Source organism: Danio rerio, chromosome 8, assembly GCF_052040795.2.
Source record: "Danio rerio strain M-AB ecotype USA chromosome 8, GRCz13ab, whole genome shotgun sequence".
NCBI lineage: Eukaryota > Metazoa > Chordata > Actinopteri > Cypriniformes > Danionidae > Danio > Danio rerio.
This window is the reverse complement of record NC_141028.1, coordinates 33,472,550-33,487,627: the sequence shown is the minus strand read 5'-3', so window position 1 is coordinate 33,487,627 and position 15,078 is coordinate 33,472,550. Positions and strand designations below refer to the sequence as shown.

The following is a 15,078-nucleotide window of genomic DNA, read 5'->3' as shown; positions in this document are numbered from 1 at the left end:
TTTTTCCCAGTGTTGGGTTGCAGCTGGAAGGGCATCCGTTGCATAAAACATATGCTGGGTAAGTTGGCGGTTCATTTCACTGTGGCGACCTCTGATTAATAAAGAAACTAAGCCGAAAAGAAAATGATTGAATGAAACTGGCCACAGTGTATGTGTGTGAATGAGAGTGTATGGATATTTCCCAGTGTTGGGTTGCAGCTGGAAGGGCATCCACTGTGTAAAACATACAGTATGTTGCATAAGTTGGCAGCTCAATCTGCTGTGGGGACCCCTGATTAATAAAGGGACTCAGCCAAAAAGAAAATGAATAAATGAATGTATAAAGTAAAAATAAAAATAGACATGAAGATTAACGGAAGTATATAAACAAGATGTATACATAAATAAAAATAAAATGCATTTAAATAATAAACTTTAATTTTATTTACAAAGAAAATTAAATGTTGCTCATATCAAATATAATTTTCGTCCAATATTCACTAACACTTACTTTGTGTCAGACTAACTGATCAAAAGATATGCTATAATGAAAGTTCTCCTTTTACACTGCACCACTGCACACACAAAAAAGAAACATTGACACAATTTACACAACTTTAATATGCACTAGCATCCAGATACTTTTTTTCCAGTAGGGTTGAATCATAATGTATCTGATGCAACACTGTGCCTTGAGTAGCACATATTATATTTCACCCGATCTCATCATTCCTGCTTCCTCAAAGAAGTAACCCTGGCAACAAGGATTCACCCCATTTCTCTCCTCTCTCCCTCACAAGACCCTCTTCCCAGCAAACAGCAAAACACAGCCCACTGTTGTTGTGAAGCCATGCAACTGCAGCAAAACAAATCTAAGCTTGCCTTGTTTTGATGATGTTGCTTAATCTGTGTGGATGAGAGCAAGAAGAGGGAGGGCCTTCCAGCTGAATGCTTGCAGAGTTCTGACCAATCAGAAGCCTGGATTCATCCCCATGCTGCTGGACGGGTTGTTGCTGGTGGTAACAGAGCTTTGATTGGTTGTTCAGCTGTGTCTAAGAAAAGGAGTTTTTGAACAGAGTTATTATTGTTTTGGTTAAAGAGGTGTTTTGATTAAGCTTGTTTTTATTTGGCTCAAACGGGGTGAGCAGAGTTTACAACCCCTTTGATGATGTCACTTGTGTTTATCATCTACCTTTCACAGTGATCAGTTCAACAGCCCACGTCAGCCTCAACGCCTTTGATATTCTGGATAAACAGGGTCATGTGCCACAGGTCAAACAGCACTATTGATTTTGGATATCTGTCTCATTCTCAGTCTTCAAAGATGTTTTTAGGCAAAAACAATGGCTATCATGCACCTGTCAAGTTTTTTTCTCTGTTTTGAAAATTATATATACAATTAAATGCTTATAATAATTATTTATATTATAGTAATATTTCATAGAAAATTTTATAATGATTTTTTTCTTCTGCATTGAGCCATATATCACTTTAGCAGCACTTACATGCACCAAAATTAAATGTTTATGTTAATATATATTTCTGTTTTCTAGTAGATTTTACTAATTTAGCTGATAATATACTAAATTTTATTCTGGCTGTTCATAGTATTTTAAAAATGCTTGTAAAAATATTTCACTCTAATAAAATAAAATAAAATAAAATAAAATAAAATAAAATAAAATAAAATAAAATAAAATAAAATAAAATAAAATAAAATAAAATAAAATAAAATAAAATAAAATAAAATAAAAAAATTAAAAAATGAATGAATAAAATAAAATAAAGTAAAATAAAATAAGATAAAATAAAATAAAATAAAGCAAAGAAAAGAAAAGAAAAGCAAAAAAATAAAAATAAAACAAAACTAGAATGAAATAAAAATAAAACTAGAATAAAATAAAACAAAATTAAATTACACAAAACAAACAAAACTAAAATAGAATAGAATAAAATAAAATAAAGCAAAACAAACAAAAATAAAATTAAATAAAAAAAATAAAACAAAAGAAAACAAGAATAAAACAAAACGAAACATAACTAGAATAAAAAATAAATAATCAATATATAAAATAAAATATAATTAAATAAAACAAAACAAGAATCAAATAAAACAAAACTAGAATAAAAGAAAAGAAAACAAAAATAGAATAGAATAAATCACAACAAAACAAAAATAGAATAAAATATTGAATGTTACTGTTAACGTTAAATAAACACCCCACATATGCCTATATTCAAACATACATTTTTTGAAAGCATGTAATACAAAAAATATTTTCAATTGTTTAATGCAATCTTTCAATATTACGGAAGTATGATGGATATTTGGGGATGACTATTAGGTAATCTTATTAGTCTATTCATGTCTATGTCTCGCCTTCAAAACATTTACCTGAGGTTAATGCATAACGTATTGTATCTTTAGAGTTCAAAAGCGCATAGATGTCAACAGCGCTGACAGCATTCAGCATAGTTTCTCTTGCTGCTAGAGTTCAAGGGTGTTTGGTGCGTAAACGTCCTCTTGTTGTCTGATGTGCTGGTGGTGCTTCAAAGGGGTGTCTTTGTTCTAATGCTCTGTTGCTTTGGAGACAGGCCGAGCTCTTAGCCAATCAGATGCTGACTGGAGGACTGTAGCAACTTTTATTTTACCTCTCTAAGTACAGATCCTGCAGTACTGTAGTAAACATATGATAAGTGCTATGAGGGAAAACACAAACAAACTCAGATAAGTATGAAAATTGATATCAGATTTTCTGTATATTCAGTTATTATATATAGAAATATAAATAACTATATTAATGCAATTACATATTAAAGATTAAATTAAATTGTTGTTTTAAAAAATGCACACTATGTTAAATAAATACCATATTGCATAGTACAAATGAAGTAACACAGCATTTAAAAAGGAATATAACATAATGTTGAAACCATAATAATAATAATAATTTGCAGTACAATCCAACTTTTATTTAAAAAATATATGCATGCATGTTTCTGTTATATAACACATTTTGCATCTCATCTGCTTAGTTTCAGCTGAGAAGCACATTTACTAAATGGTATTATGAAAGCTAATACAGGAAAAGTGCCATGTGACTCACAGTCTAGAGTGCACAAGTGGGAAACTATTTTATAACTTTCTTTACACTTACACTTAGATAATGTCCTCGACACTGAGTAAACTGCAGGCTGTCATAATACCAATAATGCCAACAACAACAAAGAAGCTGCAAAAATATCACATATTAACAAATATCATGTCAAGATTACACAACAGCATTGCAAACACCCAACTGTGGCTTTGCAGTGCACGGTGTAGTGCAGACGCAGGTGTGTGTATGTGTGCGTTTTTGTGTGTGAATGGGCATATGCAGCTTCAGAAAAACAACTACGAGCAGTCGGCTTTCACACATACAGGAAGCAGCTGGTAAAACTGCACTGACTGAGAATGTGCAACACCCTGCAACTTAATGCAACAAAAGAGAATAAGGAGAGGAGACACTCGAGAGAGAAAGGTGAGCAAGCTGCACACTGGTAATGTGATCTGCTTGATCTTACTGCTGCATTTGACACAACTGATCACAACATACTCATAGATCAGTTACAGAATTACACTGGTCTTAAAAATTAGGAACTAAGGTGGTTTAAATCCTCTCTGACCTGTTTGTGTATTTCCGTGAGGAGTCATCCTGGTTGACAGCAGTAAAGTAGTGTCACAAAGATCTGTCTAGACCCCCTCCTGTTTCCTAGACACTATAAGGTTACCAAGTGCGACATTTTCACGAGACATAATTTCAGTCAGCCAATCAGATCAGATGTTTAAGTTTACAGTTTAAATTGAGCTTGGCTTGCAATCAGGGTTTGGGGTTTGTACACCACTGTTAGACTATGTTTACACTACAGCGATATAGTTAAAAATGTAAACGTTTTTCAAGTTTACACGACAACATTTTCAAAATGATTCACATTTACACGTAATGTAATGTAATGTAATGTAATGCGATGTGTGTATTTCTATAGCGCATTTATCATGTATGGCCATACACCCAAAGCGCATTAAAATCATGACGGGGTCTCTCCACACCACCACCAGTGTGCAGCATCCACTTGGATGATGTGACGGCAGCCACAGGACAACGGTGCTAGTGCACTCGCCCCATACCAGCAATAGTTGGAGTGGAGAAACAGTGATAGAGCCAATTCAGTGGATGGGGATGATTGGTAGGCCATGATGGTTAAGGGTTGATGGAGGAATTTGGCCATGACATTGGGGTTTCACTCCTAATCTTATGAAAAGTGCTGTAAGATTTTTAATGACCACAGAGAGTCAGGACTTCAGTTTAACGTCTCACCTGAAAGACGGTGCTCACTGACAATATAGTGTCCCCTTCACTTTTACTGGGGCCTTAGGACTCACACTGCTGGCCTCACTAACACCACTTCCAACAGCAACCTAGTTTTCCCATGTGGTCACCCATCCAGGTACTGACCAGGCTCAGCCCTGCTTAGACCGAGTGAGTAACCGACCTTGGACTAGAGGGTCATATGGCTGTGACATTGATGAAAATGGTCAAAGACAATATATTGCGTATACCAGTATTTTGAAGCTACTGCCAGTAATGTCCACACATACACAGACATTTTTGTAAACAGATCTTAGAGAAATAAATCTAGTGCATGCATGCAGTTTTAAAAAAAACTTAATTCAAATAAAAAATGCAAAAATAAAACTTTGTCAAGAGCATGCCAAAGCTATAGGTGGTGATCTACTTTTAACTGTAAATTCATGTTGGTTAATCAGAAGCCTAAAAAAGTATGGGGTCAATCTAGGTCCATATATACTTGCAAAATAAAAGATGTTTCGAAAACAAAAATAATTAACTAAGCAAAAAAATAAATAAATGCAAATCTTCAAAAATCACAAAGCAAAAAAACATTTTTGAGAAATAAAAATAAATTTTGCTAACAAAAATAAAAAACTCAAAGGGAAAATTAAGTTTTGAGAAATAAAAATTAAATTTGCAAACAACAACAACAACAACAACAACAACAACAACAACAAAAAGAACTGCAAATAAAAATCAAAGCAGAGCAGACAAATAAATAAAATATTTGCAATAAAAAACTGTATATTTGCAAAACATTTTTTAAATTGCGTTGCTTTTACAAAAACCTGTCCAGTCAATTTCAATGCTCATTTTGCTTTTTAGTCAACTGTGATTTGGTGATGCTGTTTTCACTTTTCACAAGGGGGCGGAGTCAAGGAAACTTGGGAGTTTACAGCAGGCCCGGATTTACTGGGCTGTAAAACCAACTCAGTAACACTGTGTCTACAGATGATGACGTCGCTTCAATAGAGGCAGGTCCAGGCCTACTGTAAACACCCAAGTTCCCTTGACTCCGCCCCCTTGTAAAAGCAGGGCTACAAAGTGAAACGTGCAGAACTGTGAAGTGCAAAGTGAAAACTATCGCAAACTCAATATGCAAATTTTTATTTATTTATTTTTTTGCTCTGCTTCATATTGATTTGCAGTTTTTTATGTTTGCAAATTTTATTTTTATTTCTCAAAAATACATTTTTGGAGATTTGCATTTATTTATTTAGTTATTTTGCTTCAAACTATTTTTATTTTTATTTTTTTTGCAAAACTTTCTTTTATTTTGCAAGTATATCTGGCCCTAGATTGGACACGGCTGTGTAAACAAACAGGAAAAACGCATAAAAGGTTTCCTGTTTTTATCTGAAAATGTTGTCGCTTTTTATTCACTTATTATTTGCCTCTAATTTTAAACTAATTGTGTTTAGGGTTAGGGATAAGGTTTGGACTAAATTTCAAACAAGAATGATGTTCCAAGTTCAACAAAATATTGTGACTAGTTTGTATTCAGCATCTGCCCAGGATTTAAGATTATCTTATTACCTGTGATATGATGCCAGCTCTAAATTTACATAGCAAAATCCTCTGAGTAAAATTTACTCAGTTTAGTATTTGGGTGCTCTCTAAATTGAGTTAAAGCTGCTCAAATTAATGGGACATTGAAAGGATTAATAAAGTGATGATTGAGCACTGATAATGAACACCTGCTGTTGATAAGCAGAAACACAGAAGAGAAACACACAACTACAACTGACTTCAGTCACAGAAATCAGCTCAAATATAATACATTGAATCTCTCAAAATCTCAGCAAAGGATCAAGTCGAACAATGAGCAATTCCACAAACAGCAGCTTTACTTATTACCAATATTGTTTGCCCTTATTTAAAGAGGGACCAAATACTCTTTAAACTGAATAAATTTTACCCAAAGAATTTTACTGTGTATTTATAAAACTTACAATTTCCCTTACATTGCATAATTGCATTCACAAAATGTAATCATCATGTTTATTTTGCTTGAATATCACATTAGTTGTAAGCTTGATTCATCCCGGAACTGGACATTTCTTCAGTATGAACACAGTTTCTCAGCAATGCACATCACAACAACATTTATGAAGCATACATAAGTTTAAATTACAGCAGAATCAAGCCAAAACACAACGAAATTTAAAATGCTAATTTCTGTTCATAACACAATCAAATCAAACCACAACACAATGATCACTAGAACTCATTTTAATATTGGAGTCTATATTTAAATATCCCAAGCAACAGTAAAGCATTCAGACCTTAAAAACATATGAGGAAATGGCTTATTTCCGCAGACCAACACCTAGTGGTTAAAAGCATTTCCATTGTGTCCATTATGTGTTGATTCAGTTGTGTAGTAAACTTACAATTTCTTTTTAAATTCGGTTATGTTTTGGCTTGTTTCTGTTTTGTTTTGTCTTGTTTTCCCTTGTGCTTTGGCTCATTTGCATTTTGTTGTGAATTGATGTTGAGATTACTGGCACACCATAACTTTAAGAAAGTTATTTAATGACAACAGTACTCTTAATTGTAAATTGTAATTATCCTTTTTTTTCTTTGCATCTGTTTAAAAATGGCATCTATGCTGAAAAGCGCTGCAGAAATTACCGTGAATTGAGTTGAATTGGTAATGAGAGGCAGCCTGGTTGCTGGGTAGAACTGAAAGTGTTTCATCAGCAGTGGGGGATTCGCTCTTGAGGCTCAGGCTTCCCCTCATCCTAATGGAAGGAGCACAAAGCCTCTCCCTGTGCCCGAGGGTCTGCAGTGGGTTGTAATATCCTTCAAATTAAAGAGCCCGCAGTGCCTCTGTGATAGAGCGGTGGGCTGAGAGGAATCCTTGGATTGTATTAGAGGACGTTTAATTCTTGAGGAGGGTCCTGTAAACCACAGCCTCCGTCAGCTGGAACTGAACAAAACAACTGGCCGTTTTGTTTCTGCCGTTTTTTTGTTATTCAAAACCTCAGGATATTTGAACTGCCTCCCCACAGCAAATTTTTTTGTATGATGATATTTTACATAATTGTAGTATATACAGTATATTAATATTTCGGTTTTGCTGTAATTTGTATGATATTATATTATATTATATTATATTATATTATATTATATTATATTAATATATATTATATATTATATTAATTATATTATATTATATTATATCATATTATATTATATCATATTATATTATTATTATATTATATGCACCTATATTAGTTTTTTTATCTAAATGCATCTATTATCATCTATATTATCATCTTCTATATGCATATATAATATTAATGTCAGGCTCAGGCTTAAAGGATGCTCCTCCTTCTGCACCCATTCACCTTCATCCCTCTCTTTCTCCCTCCCTTCCTCCCATCATGACATTTGGGGTCTCTGGGAGGCAGATGGGAATGAGCTTCCACTAACGTTAGTCTGAAGCCCGAGGGAGAGAACCCATTCAGAGGCACACAGATAGTCTGACAGCCACTGGACTCTTCAAAAAAAGAAAAACCCTAATGTAGCTTTTTGTTCTCTAGGAGGTACATCAGAGGTAGAACACATCTCTGTTCACTTATAGTACATTTCACCTGTTTTCACTCTTAACAAACACACACATACACACGCACGCACACACATGCACGCACAATAAAGCTTTAATATAATTTGTTTAAGTGCATGAATGAGGACATGCACTGACTGATTTTATTCCTCAATACACACATACAGTAATCTAGTATTAAACAGGAGCAATGATTTCTAGGAGAAAATATTACACTGTTGATTATACTATAGAAAATCCTTACTTTAACAAATGGAAGAAAGTGTAGATATAATTAAAATACAATTAAATGCTTAATAAATGGTTAAACATCATCAAATGGATAACAGCACGTTTTCTTTCTATTTATAATTACTGCAAAATATATGAGCTTCCATTCAATACAATGAAAAAAAAAACAAGTCAACAAACAAGTTTTACAGTAAAAAATGTAAAATGGCATTCACTGAATTACATCACATGCTAATACTTTATCCTTTTTCTTAAAATCCATTTTTTATAGTACATGCAACATTTATCCTGGGGAATTTCTGGTAAAATATTTATACAAAATCTTGTATAGTCTTGTATCTTATATAACAAAAACCAAAACATTATTAACAAACAGCCGTATGATTTTTTTTCAATTATATAACATACACAGTAACAGAAATAGATACATAATATTAACGATAATTGTATCTTGTAAAAATGATTACAATAGTGTCTGTTTTATTTCAGTTCAAGTAGTATTGACTGGTTGATTGATTAATCGATATTATGGTGAATTATTTGGTCAAAATAGCCTGGTAGGAATGAAATAAGCCAATTTGAGCACTTGAGTGAATGAGTGAGTGAGCAACTAAGTGAGCGAGTGAGTGAGCATGATTGTAACAGTGAAAAGGACATCCATCAATGTACCAAAAATGAAGTATTTGTCAGGTTATAATTCTCAACAGTCAAGTCAAGCTTTTTTTTCTTCATTTTTTTGGGACTCCTATAATAGTATCCTGGGCAAGACTGGTTAGCACTGTCAACTCACAGCAAGAAGGTTGCTGGTTCGAGTCCTGGCTGGGTCAGTTGGCATTGTTGTGTGGAGTTTGCATGTTCTCCCTGTGTTCACGTGGGTTTCCTCCAGGTGCTCTGGTTTACCCCACAGTCCAAAGATATGTGGTATAGGTGAACTGAATAAACTAAACTGGTTGTAGTGTATGTGTGTGAATGTGAGAGTGTTTGGGTGTTTCCCAGTACTAGGTTGCAGCTGGAAGGGTATCCGCTGTGTAAAACATATGCTGGATAAGTTGCCGTTTCATTCTGCTGTGGCAACCCCTGATGTATAAAGGGACTAAGCTAAAGGAAATGATGAACGAATGAATATTGTAAAGCATTTTGCATATACAATACCCTCATTGCTCATCAAGTCAGTTTGGATTTTTTTTTTACCAAAACTGTAATATTTGTCATGCTATATTGGTCAAGTCAAACCTTTTTTGTTTAATAATAGTAATAGTATATAATAGTATCCAGTAGGATAAACTACATTTCAAGAGTTCACACTAACGGTGCATCCACACCTGTGGATCAATTGTTTTATTCCAAAACATAGATTAAAATTGTTAAAATGTTACTCTTTGTTCTTGGAGCGGTTTGCTTTCATACCGCAAAGTATCTAAATGGACTAAAATAACCAAAACAAGTCACATGCGAGTAAACCTTCCTCACATTGGTCACAGTTTTAGGGTTTATTTTGAAGAGCATATGAGTCCCGCTCAGCTGTAATGAGTCTTTATTTTAATTTATGGCAATAAGCAATGAGACATTATAAGCAAAAAGCTGCACTTTAATTTTGAATGGTGACACCTACAGACATGGCCACCTAATATAAATCAGAGGTAACACTTTCTCATACATAGCAGTTGACTAGAATTATGTATTATAGGCTTTACATTATAGAGAGAAATAACAGATAAACCAAGACTGCTGTTTGGTAAATTTTCTTAACGGATAAACCGCTCTCATTAATAGTTTAGCATGCTTTCACTTTCGTCTTTTCTAATATCTTTTCTTTTTTTGACATTAAATGCACATTTACCCATAGGAATGACATCCTGCCCTACTCATAATTCTCTCCTCATATAGCCGAATATATGTCTGTTACATAACCATAATACACTGTGATATAGCCTGATTTAAATCATATTGCTTTCTCACTATAATCAATGTGCTCTAGAGTGCGTTTCAATCGAGAAGAGAACACCTCATTCAGGCGATCTTAGACCGAATGTGTTAGCCCAGATCCGGGCTAGATTGCAGGATTCACAAACGCCACACGAACCGCGCTAACAGGAGAAACACACCAGGTTTCGAAACAAAAGTCTAGGTATGAAAGCACACTTAGATATTGCTTGATGCTATTAGCAGGCTGCCGCCAAGTCTTTTAGCATGTAAGGGGGTCCGAGATCAAGTAGATGTTGAGAGATCCCTCTAGTAAAGCAGGAAAAGGAGGAGATAGGGTGGAAGGGGGGATTCTTCCAAAAGGAAGATATGGCAGTAGGGCGAAATCAGTCTATTTGTAATAGGCTTAGATTAATCTGATTGGATTATTACTGATCAAGGATGAGAGACCTGCCTCAATCAATCATGTGATCCTCTCGAAATTAGTTTAATAATTTCACTAAAAACTGAATGATCTGATGCCACACAACAGCACGACAATTTAGATAAAGTACATGCCAAATTCTCAACCTTACAACCCACTTTAACATTTTCCACTTTAACAGTATGTGTGGCTTGGTCTTCTTGATGGATGCTTCTGAAGGTGTCAAGTATCGCTGCAATGTGTGTTGCAAACTGTTGCTGAAAAAGTGGACATTAAAGTGAATTTGGGCGCAGCGAGAGGCCTCTTGACCCTGCAGCTCTATTGTTTCTAATGAGTGGCAGATTGAGGGAACTGACAGCTGTGTTGGCTCTGTGTTTTCCTCCTCCTCTCTGCTTTTCCTCGACAGCTGCCCTTGCCTCGGGCCTCGGTGACTTTGGCTTGGACAGATTAGAGAGATGTAAGCACGTGTGCAATGGCTCCACAGACAATGCACACACTCCCCCTTCATCTCACTTAGCTCTTCTCTCCCTGCCTTGTTATCTTGATTGAAAATAAAATGACCATTTAAAATGTACCTGTTTGATGTCAAAATGTAAGTTTTCACCCATTTGAATTAGGCACTTAAGACAAGGCACTGCAGGTAAATAGGGATAAAGCATTACTTTATCATACAGCTATACCCCAGTTGATTAATTACAGGTACATTAATTACAAGTTGGCGGCACAGTGGCTCATTAGGTAGATCTGTCACCTCACAGCAAGAAGGTTGCTGGTTCAAGTAACTACACTGGCATAATTTGTAAGGTATGAGTGTGTGTGAATGGGAGACTGTGTCAGTGTTTTCCAGCACTGGGGGCTTGTGAGTAAGAGTGCACTCACACTATGCTATCTGAACCATGCCCAGGTGCATTACTCAGTTCTGTGACAAGTGTGAGTGCTCTGAATTGGGCCTTGAATTACAGGAATTTATTGTATAATAACAGACATTAAATTGCGGAAATTTACAGTAAAATATCAGACGTTAAATGACAAAAATTTACCGTAAAATAACAGACATTAAATTACAGAAATTTACCGTAAAATAACAGTCATTAAATTTCAGAAATTTACAGTAAAATAACAGACAATAAATTACAGGAATTTATTGTATAATAACAGACATTAAATTGCGGAAATTTACAGTAAAATATCAGACGTTAAATGACAAAAATTTACCGTAAAATAACAGACATTAAATTACAGAAATTTACCGTAAAATAACAGACATAAAATTACAGATATTTACTGTAAAATAACAGACATTAAATTACAGAAATTTACCGTAAAATAACAGACGTTAAATTACAGAAATTTACCGTAAAATAACAGACATAAAATTACAAAAATTTACCGTAAAATAACAGACATAAAATTACAGAAATTTACAGTAAAATAACAGACGTTAAATTACAGAAATTTACTGTAAAATAACAGACATTAAATTACAGAAATTTACTGTAAAATAACAGACATTAAATTACAGAAATTTACCATAAAAAATGTTCAATTACAGAAATTCACCAGAAATTTTAATTTAAGCAAAAGTAAATTTCAGTAATTTAACATGCGTTAGTCCATGGTCAATTTCTGTAATTTAACGTCTGTTAATTTACTTTTTTTTCCGGCACCCCAGCTGTAGATTTTTTTTACAGAGTATGTTATATGCATATTATGCATTGTTTAAAGTGCTACTTCTGCATTTACTTTAATCTGATCACATAAATTATTTACACATAAATCTGAACAATAGAGGAGGTCAAGTTCAAAATTTAATTTTGAGATTTCTTTTGGCCAAAAAACATTCTTCACTAAAAGTTTTTTCTTTTCTTTCTTTTTTTTGTCACACTTAAATTGTGTCTGCATTTTCCAAGTACAATAAATATTTTTAAAGGACATTTTCTATGAGATTTTCTCTGAGCTTTATTTCTGTCATTGCGTGTCTCATTTCTGCCTTGTTTTCACAGGAGGCAGTGGATCAAATAAAAATGGTACACTTTTATCTGTCAAGATAAAACAATATTGCCTACAATAATATTTCTCCAACAGTCAAACTAAGTGTACACCTTTTTGACTATACTTGTCTATCTGTGCCTATACATGTGTGTAATGTGTGTTTTGCTTAACATATTTATTGTCTTTCACACATTTATTGTCTTTTATGTATTACTGTTAACATTGCTGATAGTATTGTTTTGTTTTTTGGAGTATTTCTTAGCACTTAGCACTGTCTGTATTTTCACTATTAGCTTTTCACTCAAAGTGATTTGATTTGATTTGATTTGTAAAATTTTGTTCCTTGTTCTCATCATCATTGTGTATCTGAAAATTTTCTGCACCAGTGGGTGTCGATGATGATTGGAAATCATCCACAACTGAGTGCAAACTTGCATTCATATCTTCCTCAATGTTGTTAGCCATGCCCATCTTCCGATGATTCAATCAGTTGCCAAAGGACAAAACCCTACATTATTTTCTCATTTCAAAAATTGTTTTAATTGGATGGAATGGGGAGAAAAAAAGAGCAATCTTAACTTCTGTTTCTTGCTGATTGCAATGCAATCAATCACCTGCACTCAAAAAATAGTTTGCTGTTTGTTTAAACTGCTTATTTAAAAAGAGCTGAAACAACACGATTATTGAGTTTTTATTGAGATAATTGAATTGCTTTATGTTTAAGTAAATTAGTAATTTGTAAACTAATTCCTTCATGTTGTCCTAACATAAATCCAGCAATGCTTACTGTGTGGGAAAGTATTACTATTATTATTTTTAACCGTATTCACTTGCACTGTCCTGTCTTAAAGTGTCAATTTACACCTAAATATATTTAAATGAGTGCATCAGAGCACCTACAGCAAGCAGGCTCATCCAGAGCAATGGTGCAGTCAGAGATCCACACGAGGAAGGACAAAAGCAGCAGCAGTCAGACAGTCTGAATGGAGCTGCTGTGTGCGTGTGCTGAAAGCTCTGCTGTGTGGCACAGTGGCAGCTGCTGGAAATCTGACTCTGCTTTCTTTCACCAACACATGGCTGGCTGGACGAGCAGGCGGGCATACAGTGGTTTGGGAGGGGGACAGACGTGTGTGTGGAGAAAAAGGGCACGCTTTGGCCCAAATAGCTGCCTTGCAAATGAATAGAATGAGCTGTAGAACAGAATGAGACACTTTCACCCATCAAAAGAGAGAGAGAAAAAAAAACAAGCATGTGACTTGATCTCCATTTAGTGCACACAAAAGATCTTCAGTTTAGTGGTCTGCTTATGACATATTGATGTGACTTTTACGGTTGTGCTGATTTAGCAAAACAGGACTAATATAAATCATTTCTGAGCCTTTGGAAGTAAAGACAAAACAGTTTAATTAACAGTTAAACCGTTTTGTTAGAGGACAATCAGCTGATCGTTATGGCAAACTAAAGTCCATATGTACAGTAAACAATTTTACATTTATTTTTTACATTTTAACAATGCAAATATATCCTCAAAAATATTTATTTATACATTTTGATGTTCCATTTATTATTACTTAATAGTTTTACAACATTTAAATAACCAAAATCTTTATTTTTTTACCATCTATTTTATTTGTTAGTTTATTTATTTATGCATTTTAGTATGTATATATATATATATATATATATATATATATATATATATATATATATATATATTCACATTTATATTTATTAACTTATTTATTCTTTATATTTTTTACAAAAAAAAAAGTAAAATAATGACCATTAAATTACAGAAACTTACTGTAAAATAACAGAGGTTTTAGTTATTTATTTATTCATATATTTATTTATATTTAGGTATTTCTCATATATATATATATATATATATATATATATATATATATATATATATATATATATATATATATATATATATATTTATATATAAAATAAAAGTAAAATGATGGCCATTAAATTACAGAAACTTTCCTTAAAATAACAGAGGTTTTCTTTATTTATTTATATAAATTTATTTATATTTATTTATTTTTAATTTTTTTAAATTGTGATATACGTTTATTTATATTTATTTATTTATTCATATTTATAATTACTTATTTTTATTTATTGTTTATATTTTTATGGGGAAAAAACGTTAAATAATGGTCATTAAATTGCAGAAACTTACAGTAAAATAACAGAGGTTTTATTTATTTATTTATATTTATGTATTTCTTATTTATATTTATATGTTTATTTATTTATATTTATTTATTTATTCATATTTTATGTATTTTTGTTTATTTATTTAAATTAATTTTTTAAATATTTTTTAGGAAAAAAAAAAGTAAAATAATGGCCATTAAATTACAGAAACTTACTGTAAAATAACATTGGTTTTGTTTATTTATTTATAGCTATTCATATAAATTTATTTATATTTATGTATTTTTAATTTATATTTTTATATATGTTTATTTATATTTATTTATTTTTTCAGAGTAACATAACAAAATAACAGAGGTTGAATTATAGAAATTAAAATTTTAAGACATTTCTATAAT

General features: G+C 32.8%; 1 long non-coding RNA gene across 3 annotated transcripts in view; it reads right to left on the bottom strand.

Moving 5' to 3' along the window:
• Positions 1-15,078, bottom strand: part of LOC141375657 (uncharacterized) — a 102,756-nt gene that overhangs the window by 9,073 nt on the left and 78,605 nt on the right. Inside the window, exon 4 of one of the 3 annotated variants that reach the window (XR_015498092.1) lies at positions 862-1,031. This is a non-coding gene — a long non-coding RNA (uncharacterized LOC141375657). Of the gene's footprint in view, positions 1-861; positions 1,032-2,260; positions 2,680-12,397; positions 13,722-15,078 lie in introns of those variants that run through there. The other 2 variants (XR_015498090.1, XR_015498091.1) reach the window with 2 other exon arrangements.